This window comes from Pristiophorus japonicus, chromosome 2 (genome assembly GCF_044704955.1).
Source record: "Pristiophorus japonicus isolate sPriJap1 chromosome 2, sPriJap1.hap1, whole genome shotgun sequence".
Classification (NCBI taxonomy): Eukaryota; Metazoa; Chordata; class Chondrichthyes; family Pristiophoridae; genus Pristiophorus; species Pristiophorus japonicus.
Window position 1 is genome coordinate 287,993,673 of NC_091978.1, and position 22,830 is coordinate 288,016,502.

Sequence of the window (22,830 nt, forward strand, 5' to 3'; positions counted from 1 at the left end):
TTGCCACATCCCGTCGAGCAGTTCACCTTTGGCAGGTGGTAACATGGGATCCTGGCTGGTCCAGGTCCTAAGCTGGGGGGCCGTTACGGTTGACCCCTCTCTTTCTAGCACTTCCACGACTGCGAGTGAGTCTGCAGGCTGTGCCGTTTCCACCCCGGGGATGGGCAACGGTGGCCAACTGAGAGCATAGGTGCCGCTCTCTGTGCCTGGCCCGTGGCGGATCATGTTACAGTGCACAAAACAACGCATCGATAATGGTGCCTCTGCTCTCCCAAGCTTGTGGGACGAACAGCTTGTCTGACTCTTTGGTACGTCTCTTTAGTCCCGTGAACACAGGCTGCTGCTTTGTTTAACTTATTTGATACATGTTCAATCGTTTGGGGCTCGCCCGCTACTTTTGCTTGCTGCACAACACTCCCGACCTCGTGTGATAACATATCACTTGTTACAAGTACTTTGTCAGACACATATACAACCGGATGGTGTTCGCCCGCTACTTTGACTTGTCGGGAGGTACCCCCAACCCCATACATTGATACATCATTGGCAGCGATAGATCACTTTCAAGGGTTGCATGGTGCACACAACTTATTTGAGCGTAGTGGGTTCCTCGCTTCACCGCAGCTGCCCCTTTACCTTTTCCCCAAACCCAGTCATCTTCCTTGGTGGGCAACACATTCCTCCGTTCCGTTGCGGCGAGCTTCCATGGCCTGGACGCTCTCTCATCCCGTGGTCTGGACGGTCTCTCGTCCCGTGGTCTGGACGCTCTCTCGTCCCGTGGTCTGGGCACCTTCTCGTCCCATGATCTGGAAGCCTTCTCGTCCCGTGGTCTGGACGCACCTTCACCCCATGGTCTGGACGCCTTCTCGTCCCGTGATCTGTAAGCCTTCTCGTCCCATGGTCTGGACGCACCTTCATCCATGGTCTAGACGCCTTCTCGTCCCGTGGTCTGGACGCACCTTCATCCCATGGTCTGGACGCCTTCTCGTCCCGTGGTCTGGATGTCTTCTCGTCCCATGGTCTGGACGCTCTCTCGTCCCGTGGTCTGGATGCCCTCGCGTCCCGTGGTCAGGATGCCTTCTCGTCCCGTGGTCTGGACGCTCTCTCGTCCCGTGGTCTGGGCGCCCTCTCGTCCGTGTCCATGATGCCCACTGCCGTGATCTTCCTCCCCAGGTATTTTGCCTCTGGCGTCGGGAAGACGCATTCGGATTGTTTCGGCCGGAGTCCCGCTCCGCATGGTCGACCTGAAGCCTCTTCCGTCGTCGCGAAAGGGTCGTCGGCTTCGGGTGGTGGGTACCGCGCCTGTACCGCTGCTCGGTTGAAATTTACCTCCTCGTGGTTGTGATGAGCGGCCTGTGCCTAGGGAACTGCAAATGGATCTGCACTTCGATGCCTGGTTCAGCTGGAAGTGGGGGTTTGCTCAGCCTTTGGGAAAGGGAGGCCTCGTTCGTCGGAGAAGGTTCGCAGAGATCTTCCCAGTTCCATCGAATCTTCCCCATCCCCATCCAACGTTGGCCCATCACCTGAAACAATCCACAGTGATAAATAGTGCACTGCTCCCTCATGGGATACTCTTATGTCCGCATTACCAATAACTGGTATCAGTTCCTTGGTGCAGGTGCGCAGCTTTGCCTAAATCGGGATCAGCTCGGGTCGCTGTATTTCATCGCTCCACAGGCTCTCAAAAGCCTTCTGGTTCATGACTGATTGACTCACCCCCGTGTCTAGTTCCATGGAGACTGAAGTGCCATTAAGTTCAACCTTTAACATTATCGGAGGGCTTTTGGTGCTAAAGGTGTCTATCCCATATACTTCCTCTTCGTTCTCAAGTTCAGTTGCCTCTCCTGCTCGTTCATCGTGATCCTCGCTGGATCGGTCGTCCTCTCCTGACTCTGCCATATGGTGAGTCAGAGATCGTTTGCACATTCGCTGGAGGTGCCCCATTGTTCCACAGCCCTTGCACACATAGGGCTTGAATCGACATTGAAGAGCTCTATGACTGCCCCCGCAGCACCAACATGGTGCTAATGGATACGCATTCACGCCCCACGGCGGACTCTGAGTCACTCTGGGCCTAGTTCTGGCCTCTGCAATCATGTGGGCCCTGCCCTGTGCCGTTCTGCCTGCTGCAAACATTGTTTTGTGCACGGTGCTTGCCGGTGAGCTTCGATTCTGTGAAGATATCTGTTTCGTGTTACCGCTCATGGATATGAAGGCTTGGGCTATCATGATGGCCTTGCTCAGATCTAGGGATTCGGCAGACAGTAGTTTGTGAGGGATGACTTCATGACCAATTCCAAGCATGAAAATGTCCCACAACATTTCCCCCAAGGATCCTGCGAAGTCGCACTGTCCTGCAAGGCGTCTTAGGTCGACGACAAAACTCGCCATGTTCTGGCCCTTGGAGCGACGTTGCATATAAAAGCGGTACCTGGCCATCAAGATGCTCTCCTTTGGCTTGAGATGTTCCTTAGCCAGCGTACACAGTGCTGTGTAAGATTTGTCCATTATTTTGCCTGCTGCCAGCAAATTTTTAAGGAGGCCAAATACCGATGACCTCCATGAGGAGAATCGCCCTGCGCTCGGTCGCCGTCTCAGCCTTGTCCAGTTCGTTGTCTGACAAATACTGGTCGAGGCGCTCAACGAAGGCTTCCCAATCATCACCCTCAACAAATCTCTCAAGAATACCAATGGCAGCCATTACCACGTGAAAGTTCGTGATCCCATCCTCATCGCCAATTTGTTATGTTCAGAATAAATTCACAGGACTATATCGTAAACTCAAACTGTTGTGACCTTGGTCTCTTTATTCAGACTCTAGAGTGAGGAAGCAGCATGGTGAATCACCTTTTATACCTGCTTGCCCCAGGGTGCACAGGTGATCCTTAGGTCTCCCACAGGCGTGCCCCCTCGTGGCAAGTCTTACATTTGAGTAAGGTCTACATACATACATAACAGGGGCAGTTGGAGAAATTGAGACACACAAACTCTTGAGCAACCATTTGTTTCATCAATGACGATGAGTGGCCAGAAATCTGCAATGAAGACTGCCAAAACCAGCCCAGAGCTCCATGGTTTAATGAGCAGGAATTGGAGGAGCTAGTGATGGAGGTGGAGCTCAGGTATAAAGACCTCACCCAGGATGGTCGTGGCAAGCCTCCACCATTCCAATACCGATTCATTTGGCGGGAGATCGGTGAGATTTTGAGCGCAATGGGCAACGTTGAGCAGGATGGGGACCAATGCCAGAAATGTTGGAACGATTTTCTGGTGGCAGCAAGAGTGAGTACAAATTTATTCATCCCCTCCTGTCCAACGCCAAAAAGGTTGTGCGCCAGATGTGTGTGTGTGAGGGAGTGTGTGTGGGGGTCATCAGCAAAGGGGCTAAAGGCTGCAATGTTTCTTTGTGCAGGATAAACGCATCAAAGGCAGCATGTCTGAGGGCAACGGGAGGAGGAGCAGCAGAGGTGGTCGAATGGAGCAGGCTGGTGGAGCGTGCATTGGCATTGCTGAGTGCCCGCCGCCGTGCAACTACGAATATTGATGCAGATCCGATGCCACAGCATGGTAAGGTTCTACTAATCTCTGGTGTCAGCAATGCTCATGGCATGAAAGGACATGCAATGTTAATGTACTCGCGGTTTACCGCACACTTTGTTGTCATTATTGTTGTGCCCATGTAGAAATGGAACTCCTTGGTGGCAGAATGTGAGCTGACACGGCTGACATCTCAGCTCGACCAGCATCACCACCCCCGCACCCACCCTGCCCACAGACTGAAACGTTGTTCTCTACTTGCAGATAAAGACTTGGACAGCACGGATCAAGGCACACCATCGACCTTTGGCCTTCAGAGAAGCTGTCAGACCCCAGCGTTTCCCCCAGCCCAAGACAGCGGATCCCTCCTCTACCACCCCCCCAGATCACCCATTTCCACTGCTCCCACCTCTGCCACCCTGAGCTACGAAGAAGAGGAGAGAGAGGAGGGAGAAGGGCCCGTCTTTGAGCCCCTTGAGCTCCAGGAGCAGGAACAGGATGACAACAGCCTCCTGCCATGTGAGTCAGCTGTCCGCAGAACGTCGGCGTTGCCTCCGAGTTCCTGGGGTTTGGAACGGACTCCACACTGGCAAGCTCTACCAAGTGCAGAGGCCGTGACGCGAAGGCAAGCAAAGCGCCAGAACCCACCAGGAGCGAGCATGCACCTGAGGATTCACCACGGCTCTCTGCAATTCTGGAGATGGTCCAGCTATCACAGAGAAGAGTGCAGATAGGTCGCGATATGCTCCAGACCATGACTGGGATAGCTGCCAGCATGGCCACCTTCACCCAGCAGCACGATGACAGGATGGACTGGATCCTCACTGTGTTGGAGCACACAACTGGGACCGTTGAGGCGATGAGGCAAGAGATGATTTCTGGATGCGTAGTGCAAGCCCCCGACCCCACACCCTCAAGGCAGACAGATCCGGAGGAGCAGGAGATCCCGACACCTTTGGCCGCACCCCCTGCCTTCTCACCAAGACGCACAAACCTGCAGACATCCCGCTGCCCTCCTGCACAAGCTCCTCAACCGGAGGCAGAGAGCGGCAGGGGAGCAGGACGCCGTGGTGTAGGCGGGGCGAGGAAGAGGACCTTGGGCATCGCTCCAAAGGTGGGGGGAAGAGAGGTGGTGGTGCCAGGGAGAGGGTTAGGTGTTGGTGGTGTAAATGTTTGTAAATGTAATAATGTTATGTAACCTTTGTTATTGTGCACTTGTGAATGCACTCACATTGTTGACCCTCTCTTGGTGAGTGTTTGATTTTAACGTCATGTGTGGTGCCTTGTGTGAAACACGCATCTGTCCCTCAGGTCATCTGCTTTATCAGGAATACCTTCCCATCCACATATGACTGCACTGTATAATGGGTCCTGTCATCAGGCCATCGCAACATGCTTTATGTGCTGTGAGGGTTATTCGATGTGTCAGATTAATTACATCTCTCAGAATAGACTTATGTCCATCACCGCAACAAGACAAGCTGGGTATAGGTCTTTTGTGATGAATCAGAACAGATTTAATGAAGTAGTTTCCTTGCAGTACAAAGAAAGACACATTAACAAGGCGATAGTGATAGTCTAGTCATTGAAACCTCAATAGTAGGCCACTGAGTCACTGCGGTGCTTATCTCTTGCTGTGTTCTATTGCCCGTAGTCCTTCCTCAGTTTGGTCTGTAATCGCGCTGCCCCTAAAGTCAAATAGCTGTAACTTTATACCCTTTTCCTCCCATACAAATGTTGTCAGAGTCTGCAGCTGTCTCAAGCTTACAATAGATCAGTCTAACCTAACCCTCTCACTCTCTATGTTATATGTAGTGATTCCCTGATCACTTCTTGAAGGACTGTGTCACATAATTAATTAATCAGCTTGGATGGACAAAATGTGACTTTTCACTTATTCATAATTATTTTGCCTTCGCCACTGGATTTCTCAATGAAGGTCTTTCAGCAAGGTCAAAGAAAAAAGTTTCCATCGGTCTAGACACATTTCAGTCGCTTTTATCGCATCCAAATTAAACATGACCATCAGCAATAAAGCAAAGCAACATCCACCTAACTTTTTCCCAGCAGTCCCACTCATGATGGCCCAGCATCTGCACCATAGCCGCGATGTGCAGCGCTGCAGCACTCGGAGCCCTTCTCCCTGCCGCCCGACTCATGGCCAGGTCAGACCAGCTTTTTGCGAGCGGTCCTTCTGGCGGGCAGCAGGTCGATCTGAGGCCAGCATCCCTCACCAAAATGGCTGATTTGCCGTATCTGGCATGGGCGAGCGGCATGACGTCACGCTGGCGGATCCCTCCACGACCAATCTCGCACCGGGCGGAACCTGGACGGCAGATGGCCGGTTCCGGGGGAATCGCCCAGAAAACATACATTTCCAGCAGATCCTCAGCGGCTGCGGGCGCAACCTGCACCAAATTTGTCCCATAAAGGTGCTACATTGTTGTGATTGGTGTTGTAGTTAGGTGACCTTGCAGGGTGTTTTGTGTGCCCCGTATCTTTATGACTCTCCCTTGAGTTGACCCATGCTTTAAAACGCCCTGATTCGGGTTGTTTCCCTTTGGACGGCAGGAGCTTTTGCCAATAGTTCCTGCCAACCCGTCGATTAGCGGGTAATCCCACACAGAGAGAGACCAAGGTCAGATAGTTCTTCTCCTATGCCCAATGCGCAGCATCCCCAGCGGGATCACTGTGTAACCCAGCCATGAGCGGATGCCACCCAGTTGGTCTTCCGAATTATACCGCGAACCACGAACCTCACAACCTCCAAGTTCGGACACAAGGGGCTAGAACCTCCACTTTTGTGGTTATCGCCCAAAAATGGGCGATATTTCCGGCGTGTACATTGAAAAAGGATTTTTAGATCGCTGGCTTCTCGCCCATTCTCAAACCACCTAGTCTCCACTTTTGAAAATGGGCGTTACCACGAGCGATATAAAATGGTGGTAGCGTAAAATTTTTTTGACCTTCTGCCGTAAAGTGTAACGGCATGGCAACTCTCGATTGCCGCGATTCTTGAGGTCAAGGGTCATTATGACATGCGCAGAAGAGGAGACAGAGAGAGAGGGAGCTCAGAAGGACTGAAGGCGTGGCTGGGTGAGGTGTGGCTGCTTTGGGAGGAAGGAGGAAGACTTTAGAGCTTCACAGCAAGTAGGCAAACAAAAATTAGCTGTTACCAGCCACATATTTGTCCGAATTTGGCCTATAATGGAAAGAGAGAAGGATGCATCACAGCACACTGTAAAGACTGACGTTGGAGAGAGCACTGAGGTGGGAGAGGAGCACATTGGAGGGCGCAAAAGAGCGAGGAGGTTCTTGGATGAGGCAACTGCCTCTCTCCTGCAGGAGGTCGAGTCACGCTGGGGTGATTTGACACAGGAAGGGCGTGGGAAGCCCATCCCAAAGGTTGACCAGAAGATATGGATCGAGATAGCAGAGGTGGTCTCGTCGGCGACCAATGAGGTGCGTGAGGGCAACCAATGCAGCAAATGATGGAACGACCTTGTGGGATCCGCAAGAGTAAGTATTACATAGATTTACATGTACTTATGTATTTATATAATGTGATTTGTAACAGTCATGAGTGATTATCAGCAGATGTGAGGTCTTGTACTTTTACCGGGAATGTTTTACTCAAAGCCTGCGGTCACGGTGTACGTCTTTGGGTAAAGAATGATAATTATCATAATAAGCATGATTACATCTGTTGGTTATGTGTTTTATCAGTCTCTGTGACAGTATCTAGCAATGATATCACGCAATGATCTCATGCCATGTCGTCCTGTCACCTTTTACAGAAGAAGCTATCGACGATGAAGTCCGTGCAGAGGCAAACGGGTGGGGGGGGGCCACCAGTCCCCAGCGACATCACTGGGATGGAGGAGCGGGTGCTCGCACTCGTGTGGAAGCACACCCGGACAGCCACGGAAAATTGTCCTCGAAATAATGCTGGCCGAATGAAAATCATTGCAATGAAAATGTGTTGACAGCCACGGAAGCATCTGCAGTCCCTGAAGTGATGCCATGTGAGTAAAGCTTACACCATTGTGTGATGTAAATTGAATAGATGCCACACCCACTCATATCCGAACAATCGTATATGATAGATGATTTCTAAAATTGTCCTAGAAATAATGCTGGCCTAATCATTGCAAGGCAGAATGTGTTGATGGTCATGAAATGGGATGTCAGTGGTGATTTTGAGAGTGGTGGTGCTTTTGTCGTGCATATGCTGTGTGTAGCGTTGGATTCACCTTGTGACCCTAGTGCCCCTTTCTCCTCTAATAACCTCATTTGTGTTTTGCAGCTCAGCCAGCAGTATGGCCCCAGGCAAGACCACAGAGGCCAGAAGGTGGGGGCGCGGGGCCCGACTGTCTCGACGATCCTACATCTGCTGCTGAGGAGCTCCGATTCTCGCCCATCAATCCCCTCGGTCTGTTCTCCACGGATGAGAGCGCAGACTTCGAGGAACCATCTGAACTATCCTGCGATTCCTACTCTGACTAGCACATGGCACTGGTAGCAATCTTTATCACTGTTGTTGCCAAATTAAGTTAATCTTGGGGTTAAGTCACAGCAGGAGAGCTCAGACATATGTCATGCTCCTCCTGTGCTATGTGGGAACTCAGGGATGCTTCCAGTGTCCCTGATGACTAAATGTGCAGGAAATGTATCCTGCTGCAGCTCCTGACAGACCACATTGCGGCACTGGAGCTGCGGATGGAACATCCGCGATGCTGAGGATGTCGTGACTAGCACGTTTAGTGAGTTGGTAACACTGCAGGTAAAGGTTACACAGACAGATAAGGAATGGGAGAGCAACAGGAAGAGCAATGGAAGGAAGGTAGTGCAGGGGTGCCCTGCGGTCATCCCCTTCCAAAACAGATACACCGTTTTGGGTATTGCTGGGGGGGGATGACTCATCAGAGGAGGGCAGCAGCAGCCAAGTCCATGGCACCGTGGGTGGTTCTGCTGCACAGGAGGGCAGGAAAAAGAGTGGGAGAGCTATAGTGGTAGGGGATTCTATTGTAAGGGGAATAGATAGACGTTTCTGCAGCCGCAATCGAGACTTCAGGATGGTATGTTGCCTCCCTGGTGCAAGGGTCAAGGATGTCTCGGAGCAGTGCAGGACATTTTGGAGGGAGAGGGTGAACAGCCAGTTGTCGTGGTGCATATAGATACCAACGATATAGGTAAAAAACGGGATGAGGTCCTACAAGGTGAATTTAGGGAGCGAGGAGTTAAATTAAAAAGTAGGACCTCAAAGGTACTAATCTCAGGATTACTACCAGTGCCACGTACTAGTCAGAGTAGGTATCGCAGGATAGTTCAGATGAATACGTGGCTTGAGGAGTGGTGCAGAAGGGAGGGATTCAAATTCCTGGGACATTGGAACCGGTTCTGGGGAGGAGAACCAGTACAAACCGAACGGTCTGCACCTGGGCAGGACCGGAACCAATGTCCTAGGGGGAGTGTTTGCTAGTGCTGTTGGGGAGGGGTTAAACTAATATGGCAGGGGGATGGGAAACTTTGCAGGGAGACAGAGGGAAGTAGAATGGGGGCAGAAGCAAAAGATAGAAAGAAGACAAGTAAAAGTGGAGGGCAGAGAAACCCAAGGCAAAAATCAAAAAAGGACCACATGACAGCAAAATTCTAAAGGGGCAAAGTGTGTTAAAAAGACAAGCCTGAAGGCTCTGTGCCTCAATGCGAGGAGTATTCGTAATAAAGTGGAGCAATTAACTGCATAGGCAGCAATTAATGAATATGATATAATTGGCAGAACGGAGACATGGCTCGGAACTCAACATCCAGGGGTATTCAACATTCAGGAAGGATAGACAGAAAGAAAAAGGAGGTGGGGTAGCGTTGCTGGATAAAGAGGAAATTAACGCAATAGTAAGGAAGGACATTTGCTTGGATGATGTGTAATCTGTATGGGTAGAGTTGGGAATACCAAAGGGCAGAAAATGCTACTGGAAGTTGTGTACAGACCACTAAACAGTAGTAGTGATGTTGGGGACAGCATCAAACAAGAAATTAGGGATGCGTGTAATAAAGATACAGCAGTTATCATGGGCGACTTTTATCTACATATATATTGGGCTAACCAAACTGGTAGCAATACGGTGGAGGAGGATTTTCTGGAGTGTATTAGGAATGATTTTCTAGACCAATATGTCAAGGAACCAACTAGAGGGCTGGCCATCCTAGACTGGGTGATGTGTAATGAGAAAGGACTACTTAGCAAACTTGTTGTGTGAGGCTCCTTGGGGAAGAGGGACCATAATATGGTAGAATTCTTTATTAAGATGGAGAGTGACACAGTTAATTCAGAGACGAGGGCCCTGGACTTAAGGAAAGGTAACTTCGATGGTATGGTTAGAATAGACTGGAGAGTGATACTTAAAGGGTTGACGGTGGATAGGCAATGGCAAACATTTAAAGATCACATGGGTGAACTTCAACAATTATACATCCCTGTCTGGAGTAAAACTAAAATGGGGAAGGTGGCTCAACCGTGGCTAACAAGGGAAATTAAGAATAGTGTTAAAACCAAGGAAGAGGCATGTAAATTGGCCAGAAAAAGCAGCAAACCTGAGGACTGGAAGAAATTTAGAATTCAGCAGAGGAGGACAAAGGGTTTAATTAGGAGGGGGAAAATAGAGTATGAGAGGAAGCTTGCCGGGAACATAAAAACTAACTGCAAAAGCTTCTACAGATATGTGAAGAGAAAAAGATTAGTGAAGACAAATGTAGGTCTTTTGCAGTCAGATTATGGTAGGAATTTATAATGGGGAACAAAGAAATGGCAGACCAGTTGAACAAATACTTTGGTTCTGTCGTCACGAAGGAAGACACAAATAACCTTCCGGAAATACTAGGGGACCGAGCGACTAGTGAGAAGGAAGAACTGAAGGAAATCCTTATTAGGCAGTAAATTGTGTTTGGGAAATTGTTGGGATTTAAGGCCGATAAATCCCCGGGGCCAGAGTACTTAAGGAAGTGGCCCAAGAAATAGTGGATGCATTGGTGATCATTTTACAACAGTCTATCGACTCTGGATCAGTTCCTATGGACTGGAGGGTAGCTAATGTAACAGCACTTTTTAAAAAAGGAGGGAGAGAGAAAACACGTAATTATAGACCAGTTAGCCTGACATCAGTAGTGGGGAAAATGTTGGAATCAATTATTAAAGATGAAATAGCAGCGCATTTGGAAAGCAGTGGCAGGATCGGTCCAAGTCAGCATGGATTTATAAAAGGAAATCATGCTTTACAAATCTTCTGGAATTTTTTGAGGATGTAACTGGTAGAGTGGATAAGGGAGAACCAGCAGATGTGGTGTATTTGGACTTTCAAAAGGCTTTTGACAAGGTCCCACACAAGAGATTGGTGTGCAAAATTAAAGCACATGGTATTGGGGGTAATGTACTGACATGGATAGAGAACTGGTTGGCAGACAGGAAGCAGAGAGTCGGGATAAACGGGTCGTTTTCAAAATGGCAGGCATTGACTAGTGGGGTGCCGCAGGGCTCAAGTGCTGGAATCCCAGCTATTTACAATATACATTAATGATTTCGATGAAGGAATTGAGTGTAATATCTCCAAGTTTGCAGATGACACTAAGCTGTGAGGAGGACGTTAAGAGGCTGCAGGGTGACTTGGACAGATTAGGTGAGTGGGTAAATGCATGGCAGATGCAGTATAATGTGGATAAATGTGAGGTTATCCACTTTGGGGGCAAAAACACGAAGGCAGAATATTATCTGAATGGTGGCAGATTAGGAAAAGAGGAGGTACAACAAGAGCTGGGTGTCATGGTACATCAGTCATTGAAAGTTGGCATGCAGGTACAGCATGTGGTGAAGAAGGCAAATGGTATGTTGGCTTTCATAGTTGGGGGATTTGAGTATAAGTGCAGGGAGGTCTTACTGCAGTTGTACAGGGCCTTGGTGAGACCTCACCTGGAATATTGTGTTCAGTTTTGGTCTCATAATTTGAGGAAGGACATTCTTACTATTGGGGGAGTGCAGCGAAGATTCACCAGACTGATTCCCGGGATGGCAGGACTGACATATGAGGATAGATTGGATCCTTACTCAATGGCACAAAATGCACACGAGGCACATTCTATGGACAAGGTCACTCTATGACCTGAACCTTTATTCACAGGACCAAGAAGTGGAGACCCTACGTGGGACCTCCCTTTATATACCTGGATGACCAGGTAAGGAGTTTCTCTCACAAGTTCACCTCCTGTGGTCAAGGTGTGCATTGCTTAAGTATATACAGTATTACAGTGGTATTACATGGAGGTTGCATACATGACAGACTGGGCCTGTATTCATTGGAGTTTAGAAGGATGAGAGGGGATCTCATAGAAATGTATAACATTCTGACGGGACTCGACAGGTTAGATGCAGGAAGAATGTTCCCGATGTTGGGCAAGTCCAGAACCAGAGGACACAGTCTAAGGATAAGGGGTAAGCCATTTAGGACTGAGATGAGGAGAAACTTGTTCACTCAGAGAGTTGTTAACCTGTGGAATTCCCGACCGCAGAGAGTTGTTGATGCCAGTTCATTGGGTATATTCGAGGGAGTTAGATATGGCCCTTATGGCTAAAGGGATCAACGGGTATGGTGAGAAAGCAGGAAAGGGGGACTGAAGTGAATGATCAGCCATGATCTTATTGAATGGTGGTGCAGGCTCGAAGGGCCGAATTACCTACTCCTGCACCTATTTTCTATGTTTCTATATTGCCACGCTCCAGAAGCTATTCCACCCCAAGGCCATCTAGTGGTCCGCCGGTCATTCCCGCCTCCACTCTGGAGGTACTGGCCCCAAGCATCTCGCCACAGGGCACCCCATTTGTCCCCAGGATGGCGGCCACCCCGCGGAGGCCTAATGGATGCAGCAGGTCTGTTCCACGAGCGCCACATGAGAGCGGAGAGATGGTACAGTTGTCCAGGAGGACTGTCGACATCGGTGACCAGATCATCGAAGCACTGGGGGACGTATTCCGACAGCTGGCCACCATGACCGAATACATTCCACGGATGGTGGAGGCCCTGGATGCGATAGCCAGAAACATTGCTGGCACAGGCCTCCCAGTGGTCCCATAGCAAGACACTCCACCCCTAGGTTCCGCACCACCATGGCGAACGACAGATGAGAGCAAAGACCAAGATCCTGCTTCTGAATCAGAGAATGTTGCCCCCTCGGCACCCCCTGCTCCCGTACCTGTGCAAGCACTGCATCTGCCTTCATCCCCCTCAATGAGGCACCGCCTGAGGAGCTCCTCGGCCAGGCACCGTGGAGCGAGGAGGGGAAGGGGTCAAGGTGGGGAGAAGAAGGGGAGGGGGGAAGGGAAATGATGTCCAAGGGTGATGGCTGTGTTATATCTCCATCTGGGTGTATGCAATTAGTTGTAATGTATGGGGGGAGGGGACCACCCTCCTGCTTTGCCTTTGTATTCTGTGTTGCTGGACATGTTGAACATGTGATTGATGTCAAAGGTGGAAAAAGTGGGGTGTGGGCGGGGTTTGGGTGTTGCTTGTGATACTTATGATTTCAGACCAATGTTGGTATAACATTTTTTTTATTGAACATAACCTTGTTGCACATTGTCTCAGACAGCTGGATCATTACACACTGATGATTCCTTAACATGAACGGGTTAAATAAAATTTAACTTCAATCAACGTAAACTTTAATTGGCACCAAGGTGATGGGCACCATTGATGTCTGAGCTGCACACACACAACAGCGTTGTCACTCACATCAATGTTATTTCAGGCAAATCGTTCAGATATCAGCTTCTCATGTCAGAGTCTTGCAAGTCTTGCAGCTATGTAGCCACCACGGACCCTTTCTTGCGGTCTGGAGGGGATCGTGGGTATGGTTGCATTGCCAGCCTGATTGTCTGGCCCCTCATCGTCTTCTTCCTCTCTCTCCTGAGATGGAGCATCAGTTCCTTCTGGCAATTCTGGGCCCCTCCTGATAGCCAGGTTGTGCACCATGGAGCACACGACCACGAATTTACCTACTTGCTCAGGGTTGTATTGTAGCTCCCCTCCTGAGTGGTCCAGACATCTGAAGCGCTGCTTAAGCACAGTTATTGTTTTCTGAACCACATTGCATGTGTCTCTGTGGCTCCGGTTGTATCGCTTCTCGGCCTTGGTGTGGGTGTCACGCAGGGGGATCATCAGCCAGGTGACTAGGCCATATCGGTTATTACCAAGAATCCAGCATTGTCCTTGTGGCTGACTCTTAAACATGCCAGAGACAGCGCTCTCACACAGGATGTGAGCCTCATCGAAGGTGCCCGGACATTTTGCATTCACTGCCATGATGATCTGGTTGTGGTCGACAACTAGTTGGACCTGCAGGGAGTGAAATCCTTTTCTGTTACGAAAACGCTCCAGCTCCTGAGAAGGTGGCCGCATGGTGATGTGAGTGCATTGTATAGCTCCCTGCACCCTGGGAAACTTAGCAATGCAGTAGAATGCTCCAGCCCTGTTAGTCTGAGCCTCTGTGGTCATGGGGAAGCTGATAAAGTCCATCTTTCTCGTGTACAGGGCTTCTGTGACCTGTCTAATGCAGCGATGGGTTGCATGGTGTACAGAGGGTAAATCTCGACCGCGGAGGCCTGAAAGGAACCAGACACGTAGAAAAACATTGCCTTGACCTCGACCGACACTGATGTCCTGATGCAGGTTGCATATATGGCCTGATGAGCTCACATATTTCATTGATCACCACCTTGTGGAAGCACAGTCTCTGAAGGCAGGTGTGGTTGGACACGTCGAGGTAAGGCATCTTTTGCCTGTACGTGCAGAGTGTGTATGGTCTGGACCTCCTCCTCATTCTTGCATGTCTTAAATTGGGGACATAATGATGTGCATCACACATTGAGCCATCTGCACTCTGCAGCATCTGCGTAATAATCGATGCAGGCTGAGAAATGGCTGGCCCCATTGCAATGAAAGTATAATAGCAATTGATTAGAAGCAATAATTTCCTCACTAAAATACACCTAGAGTAAACCCCCAATGGTCCAGAGTCTGAAAATATGTCTGTTGAGATGATCACTTCACCTGAGAAGAACTCCAGAGTCAATGCAAACTCCCCCGAAGTTGAAGCAGCCTTTTGAATGAAGCGACCTGCGATTTAAGAAATGGCAGCCACATCGCTAGCTTTAGTTCAGAACAGTTCCACTTTTTCTGGGCGGTTTTTGAGCGAGTGATATTGTGGGTGATATGTGTGCGAGGTGGTGAAAGTGACGGTGGGTAATCTCCTGGGCATTAGTTTTGCCAAATGTGCTCTTCACAACAACAAAAAAATGGACGGGCGGTGTTATTGAATCTCGCCGTTAATTCTGTGCAGAAAGTAACACTGGGCGATATTATGGGTGTCGATTTCGCCCATTCTGATGATTCCACCCCAAAAAAGTGGGCAGACGGTAATATTTTTTCTAGTGTTAAGCACATGGGGAAAGTAATGCTCGGCGATAAATTTCCTAAAAATGTCTGTCAGTTTCCATTTTGTGCCAAAATGAGCGCTATATGGGCGATATACGTCATTTCAGCGGTAAAATGGGCGTTAAGTGGGCGCTAAGCATGCAAACAAAGTGGAGGTTCTAGCCCATAATCTTACTCCCTATATTCAAATCTAAATCATTAATATATACCACAAAAAGCAAGGGACCCAGTACTGAGCCCTGCGGAACCCCACTGGAAACATCCTTCCACAAAAACATCCATCAACCATTACCCTTTGCTTCCTACTTCTCAGCCAATTTTGGATCCAACTTGCCACTTTGCCCTGGATCCCATGGGCTTTAACCTTCATGATCAGTCTACCATGTGAGACCTTGTCAAAAGCTTTGCTAAAGTCCATATACACTACATCGTATGCACTACCCTCATCGAACCTCTTAGTTACCTCCTCAAAAAATTAAATCAGGTTAGTCTAATACGATCTTCCCTTAACAAATCTACGCTGACAGTTCCTATTTAATGCTTGTCTTTCCAAATGTAGATTTATCCTGTCTTTCAGGATTTTTTCCAAAAATTTTCCCACCACTGAGATTAGGCTGACAGGCCTGTAGTTACTCAGCCTATCCCTTTCTCCCTTCTTAAAAAGGGTACTACATTAGCAGTCCCCCAATCCTCCGGCACCATGCCCAACTCCAAAGAGGTCTGGAAAATGATGGTCAAGGCCTTTGCTATTTCCTCTTTTACTTTGCTCAACAGCCTGGGATGCATTTCATCCGGGCCTGGGGACTTATCTACTTTCAAAGCTGCTAAACCCCTTAATACTTCCTCTCTCATTATATTTATTTCATCCAGAATATCACGCTCCTCCTCAATAGCAGTATCTGCATTGCCCCTTTCCTTTGTGAAAACAGATGCAAAGTATTCATTAAGAACCTTACCAACATCTTCCGCCTCCACACAAAGATTACCCTCATGGTCTGTAGCCTTTCTTTAGTTACCCTCTTACTCTTAATGTATTTATCGAACAACTTAGGGTTTACCTTAATTTTACTAGCCAAGAATTTCTCATGCTCTTTCTCAGCATTCCTAATATCCTTTTTAATTTTGCCTCTTAACTTTCTATATTCCTCTAAAGGTTCTATAGTATTTAGCTGTTGGTATATGACATAAGCGGCCCTTTTTTTCTTTATCCTCCCCTGTAAGTCCATCGACATCCAGGGGCCTCTAGAATTATTTTTCCCATCTTTTTTCTTTAAGGACACATGTTTGGCCTGAGCCTTCCGGATCTCCTCCTTGAATGCCTCACACTGCTCCGACACTGATTCACCCACACGTAGCTGTTTCCAGTCCACTGTGTCCAAATCACTCCTTAACTTAGCAAAATTAGCTTTTCCCCATTTCGGGATTTTTATTCCAGGCCCATCCTTGTCCTTATCCATAACCGACTTGAATCTGACTGAATTATGGTCACTGGCAACCAAGTGCTCCCCCATTAATACCCCTTCAACCTGCCCAGCTTTATTCCCTAAAACTAAATCCAAAACCGCCCCCTCTCGTGTTGGGCTTGCTACATACTGACTAAAAAAGTTCTCTTAAATGCATTTCAAGAATTCCACACCCTCGATATCTTTCACACTATATTTGTCCCAATCAATATTTGGATAGTTAAAATCCCCTTCTATTACTACCTATGGTTTTTGGACTTCACAGCAATTTGCCTACATATTTGCTCCTCTATCTCCCTCCCACTGTTTGGGGGTCTATAATACATGCGCAGCAGTGTGATCGCCCCTTTTTTATTTTTCAATTCGATCCATATGGCCTCATTTGATAATCCCTCTAACATATCATCCCTCCTCACCCTGTAATAGTTTCTTTAATCAGTAACGTGACACCACCGCCCCCCCCCACCTCCCCTTTTTACCCCCCTCTTTGTTTTGTCTAAAAATCCTGTAGTCAGGAATATTGATCTGCCAAATCTGCCCCTCTTTCAGCCATGTTTCTGTAATGGCTATAATGTCTCTTAGCGAATAAAGCTATACTCCTTGCATTAAAGTATATACCATTTAGCACAGGAAGACCTCCTTGATTACTACTTACTAACCCTTGTTTCCTGTATCTTACAGATTCACTTTCTAAATTCTTGCTATCCAATTTCTGCTTTACTTTCTTCCCTATTGAATTTGTTCTCAGGTTCCCATCCCCCTCCCAAGCTAGTTTAAACTCTCCCCAACAGCACTAGCAAAACTCCCCGCGAGGATATTGGTCCCGGCGCTGTTGAGGTGCAACCCGTCCGGTTTGTACAGGTCCCATCTCCCCCAGAAGCGGTCCCAATGCCTCAAGACCCAACGCCTTTCATGACGTCAGTGTTGAGACTGGTCCCATGGCAACCCAAAAGATAGGCAGCTCCGGCTATACTTCACGGAGACCAAAAATCAGTCCTTTTAAAGTCCAAACTCCAGTTTGAAATGCAGCCCATGTGTGTCTCCACTATAAAAGGGTACAGATCCATTTTAAAAGTCCAAAAATCTTTCCGGCCCATACACACACTGATGTTGGCACCAGCCAAATCCTACAGCCTGCACATCTATTGACTTTAAACTTAGCTCAGAGCTAGCACTAAGGGGGCAAAGGTTTCACTAGACCCAAAACAGCATGGCAATTTTGAAGTTTGTCCTCTGGTAACTGCCATCACTCTTTCAGATGATTAACACGTGGGATTAAGTATTGGGAAATCCAATGACCAGATATCATTTTATTTAAGAGAATTTTCATATACTGGTTTGGATGATACCACATCACCATACTCCCCCATCAAAACAATACCTTACCCAATAGGAAATATTAAACAGACTTGGGGGTGAAAATTCCGTTGCGCCTCATTTGGGACGGTAACACATGTGGAGCGGTAATTTTATCACCTTGAAATATGTCAGAATTGGGCGACGAGCTGACAGGGGCGCTAACTCAGCTGTTGCACACCAGAGCTGGAGGGCTTAATGAACGTTTGGTCTGTAAATTTGGTGGACCAATTATGCATGCGCGGAACTCCGAGTCAGACCCCGGGAACCACTGAGTCTGAAAGGCGCGGTAACTTAAGTTCACGCATGCGCAGTTCCAGCTCCACAGGGTCTTTAGAGCATGAAAATGGGGGAACAAGGAGCACACCGGGTTTCTACCCTCTCCTCCATCACTGCCCTTGATGCCTTGCTGGAGGCAGTGGAGAGTCACTGGAGTGCCCTCCAACCTGGAGGGTGACGAATGCCAGCGCCTCGGAATTTGAGATGGCTCTGGAGGGAGGTGGCTGAGCGCGTTACAGCATGGAGCATGGTGCCCACAACAGCAACCCAATGTCGAAATACATTCAATGGCCTTACTACAGTTGTCAGAGTGAATACCTTTTCCATTCACCTTCTAATGGTTTCATGTGAACCTCAGTGCCACACACAATGTAAAGACTTTGTACTGACTACCCCTTCCCTATGTCTACCAGGCCATGCTCCTGATTGCTGAAGCCGCCTGAGACCTCTCCATCGCCTCACCAGACATGCCCTGCCCATCCAAGTGTCTCTCACCTTCTAGCTCCTTACACAGCCTGAACCCACCTACCAGCACATTTCAGCTCTTCATATGCGGTGCCAGTCCTGAGCCTCATACGTACTGGTAGTTGCTTGTGCCCCAGACCCACCATTCACACATCCACTGCCATGCAGCATGAACTGCCGATCTGCACACTTCGCCATCTTATTTGCAGGTACCTTACTGCAGACACATGTGGCACACCAGCATCTACACCGGCATCTACACTAACAACTTCTTGCCTTTGTCATTGCAGGACAAACTCGCGCACAATCAGCGCGAGTTGGATCATCGGGGAGAGGCCAAGTCCTACCTGCTGGACCTGACCAACGAGGAGAGGTGAGTGTAGGGCGTCATGGATGCTGCAGTTGTGGCAGTGGAGGGTGGGGAGGAAGAACCCCCACTCGACAGTGACGGTATGTGAATGAGATGGCCGTTCTGCGTGACTGCATGCACTGAAACAATGGCATGCTGCATTCACATAGTTGCGGGAGCCTAAGGCAACATCATTTATCTTTCCGATTCTAGCTGGATAACATTTTTCACGAGTGTTCATAAGTTAAAATTTACTGGAACTGGAGAAGCTAAAATTGCAGAGAATGCCATCGAAAGTTGAGATGTGGAGCTGGTTATTACACGAGAAAGACTCGCAACAATCCCACATTCAATTGGATATCATCGACAGTGCTGCATGCGTTTCACGGATAACTCCAAGATCGACAGAGCCAAGACGAATATAGAAAGGGAAAATCAGAACTATGAACATGAGTACATGTGATTTTACAGTATTTTCTATGAATCTGTGTCAGCCTACAAAAGCTGATATCAACTTTCGTTCCTTAGTTCAATGGTTATGCCACTTGACACGTTCCATTTCGTGGGCCTGCTTCAGCCCCATATACTTATTTCTGTGTAGACTGACTGACTCTAAACTTCTCTCTCTGGTCATAACACGCACAAACACAGCAAAAAACAGTTTTTTTGACCAAGGGTCATTGTCAGTGGGGCTGATTAGAATATCCATTTTATCATTCCTTCACAGCCATTGCAGAACCAGTACAGAAAGCAGAGGAGAGGAGTGAAGCCACCACCAAGGTTCGACTGCTTCGCTCAAAGATGACAGACCCCAAGGTTATACCTGTGAGGGCTTCCCATCTTCTTGCAGTGCAGTGCCTTCTCTGTGAGAAGGACAAGAGCATCGTGGAGAGACACAGCTGAAAGACAAAAAGAGAGGTTGGTACAATGTGAGACTAAAACTGCTGGTAAGCTGTTCCTTGCAGCAGAAACCCACAAAGATGAGGCAATCCTGTTGCATATCCATGGACAAGATCTTATTGCCGTTGAAGCAAGGTATTATCTTAGCTGCTGCCAGAGCTACACTAAATTTCTGACCAGAAAGCAGGAAGACCCTCCAGAAGGCAACCTCTACCAGACAGGATATAGGCACTTCAGTGGTACAGTGATAGAAGGCAGGATTGTAAAGAACTACAAAGCTCTTAGAATGACAAAGCTGAACAGTTTGTTTAAGAAATGCATTTTTGAGAAAGAGGGTATCAATGCTTCTTCTTATAAAACATATAATCTTAAACGTAGAATGCAGAAATCATATCCTTTCCTGAAATTTGCCCAATCATGACACAGTAATGAGACTGATATTGTTTTTGTCAAAGATCTTGCAACAGAAGAAGTTGTTGAGGAGGCAGTCAGAGATTTGTTTTCAGAAACAAACACAAGTCAGACTGACACACACATGGGTACCAGCATGGATGCTGGAGCTAAATTTCCCATCAGAGGATAGGATATAAGACCTGATTGCAGACCCTTGTACCATGCTGCTCTGGCACTGAAGCGTTTAATGAAAGAGAAGTCTTGTGTCATTTCTCCGCTGAGATGGCCACCAATTGCCAAGGAATTAACTCTGGATGCGGCAAAGAATTTGGTAACAGATGAGCTTTTAAATTTCCTAGCATGGACAACGGTAATCACAAGTGAGCTTCTGATAGACAACTTTCAGGTAGCAGTCTGTCATGTATCTTACATTATTATATATAACTGTATCCTAACATGCTATACATGACTGCAATCAGATATGACCTGTAACCACCAGCATACCTTACCACCAGGGGTGCACTTGCAAGAGACAGGTATATAAGGACAGGTCTCAGGCAAGTGCAACATTCCAGAGCTGTGAAATAAAGGTGCAGGTCCAGAGTGACCTTGACTTCACTACATGCCTCGTGTGAATCTGTACTGAGGGGACAGGACTTTACAGTGGCGATGGGTTGCGGGATTACAGAATCCACAGAATGGCGAACAACGGATCAGATGAAAAGTACAATGCGGGAGACAATTGTGAGGACTTTATAGAAAGGCTCCAGCAAAGCTTTGTAACCAAAGACTGGTTAGGCGATGATAAAGCAGACATGAGAAGAGCCCATCTCTTGACCAGCTGTGGCTCGAAAACATACGCTTTAATGAAGGATCTGTTGGCACCCGAGAAACCAGCAAGCAAGTCGTTTGAAGAATTGAGCACACTGGTAAGAGACCACCTGAAGCCAGCGAGCAGCCTACACATGGCCAGACACAGGTTCTACAACTACAGATGCTGTGTGGGCCAGAGCATACACGATTTCGTGGTGGAACTTCGGAGGTTGGCTAGTTTATGTGAGTTCTCCGATAAACTGAGGAGAGAAATGCTGAGACTTTTTCATTGAAGGAATAGGTCACGCAGGCATAGAAACATAGAAACATAGAAAATAGGTGCAGGAGTAGGCCATTCGGCCCTTCTAGCCTGCACCGCCATTCAATGAGTTCATGACTGAACATGCAACTTCAGTACCCCATTCCTGCTTTCTCACCATACACCTTGATCCCCTTAGTAGTAAGGACTTCATCTAACTCCTTTTTGAATACATTTAGTGAATTGGCCTCAACAACTTTCTGTGGTAGAGAATTCCACAGGTTCACCACTCTCTGGGTGAAGAAATTCCTCCTCATCTCGGTCCTAAATGGCTTACCCCTTATCCTTAGACTGTGTCCCCTGTTCTGGACTTCCCCAACATTGGGAATATTCTTCCTGCATCTAACCTGTCTAACCCCGTCAGAATTTTAAACGTTTCTATGAGGTCCCCTCTCATTCTTCTGAACTCCAGTGAATACAAGCCCAGTTGATCCAGTCTTTCTTGATATGTCAGTCCTGCCATCCCGGGAATCAGTCTGGTGAACCTTCGCTGCACTCCCTCAATAGCAAGAATGTCCTTCCTCAGGTTAGGAGACCAAAACTGTACACAATACTCCAGGTGTGGCCTCACCAAGGCCCTGTACAACTGTAGCAACACCTCCCTGCCCCTGTACTCAAAACCCCTCGCTATGAAGGCCAACATGCCATTTGCTTTCTTAACCGCCTACTGTACCTGCATGCCAACCTTCAATGACTGATGTACCATGACACCCAGGTCTCTTTGCACCTCCCCTTTTCCTAATCTGTCACCATTCAGATAATAGTCTGTCTCTCTGTTTTTACCACCAAAGTGGATAACCTCACATTTATCCACATTATACTTCATCTGCCATGCATTTGCCCACTCACCTAACCTATCCAAGTCGCTCTGCAGCCTCATAGCATCCTCCTCGCAGCTCACACTGCCACCCAACTTAGTGCCATCCGCAAATTTGGAGATACTACATTTAATCCCCTCGTCTAAATCATTAATGTACAGTGTAAACAGCTGGGGCCCCAGCACAGAACCTTGCAGTACCCCACTAGTCACTGCCTGCCATTCTGAAAAGTCCCTATTTACTCCTACTCTTTGCTTCCTGTCTGACAACCAGTTCTCAATCCATGTCAGCACACTACCCCCAATCCCATGTGCTTTAACTTTGCACATTAATCTCTTGTGTGGGACCTTGTCGAAAGCCTTCTGAAAGTCCAAATATACCACATCAACTGGTTCTCCCTTGTCCACTCTACTGGAAACATCCTCAATAAATTCCAGAAGATTTGTCAAGCATGATTTCCCTTTCACAAATCCATGCTGACTTGGACCTATCAGATCACCTCTTTCCAAATGCACTGCTATGACATCCTTAATAATTGTTTCCATCATTTTACCCACTACCGATGTCAGGCTGACCGGTCTATAATTCCCTGTTATCTCTCTCCCTCCTTTTTTAAAAAGTGGGGTTACATTGGCTACCCTCCACTCCATAGGAACTG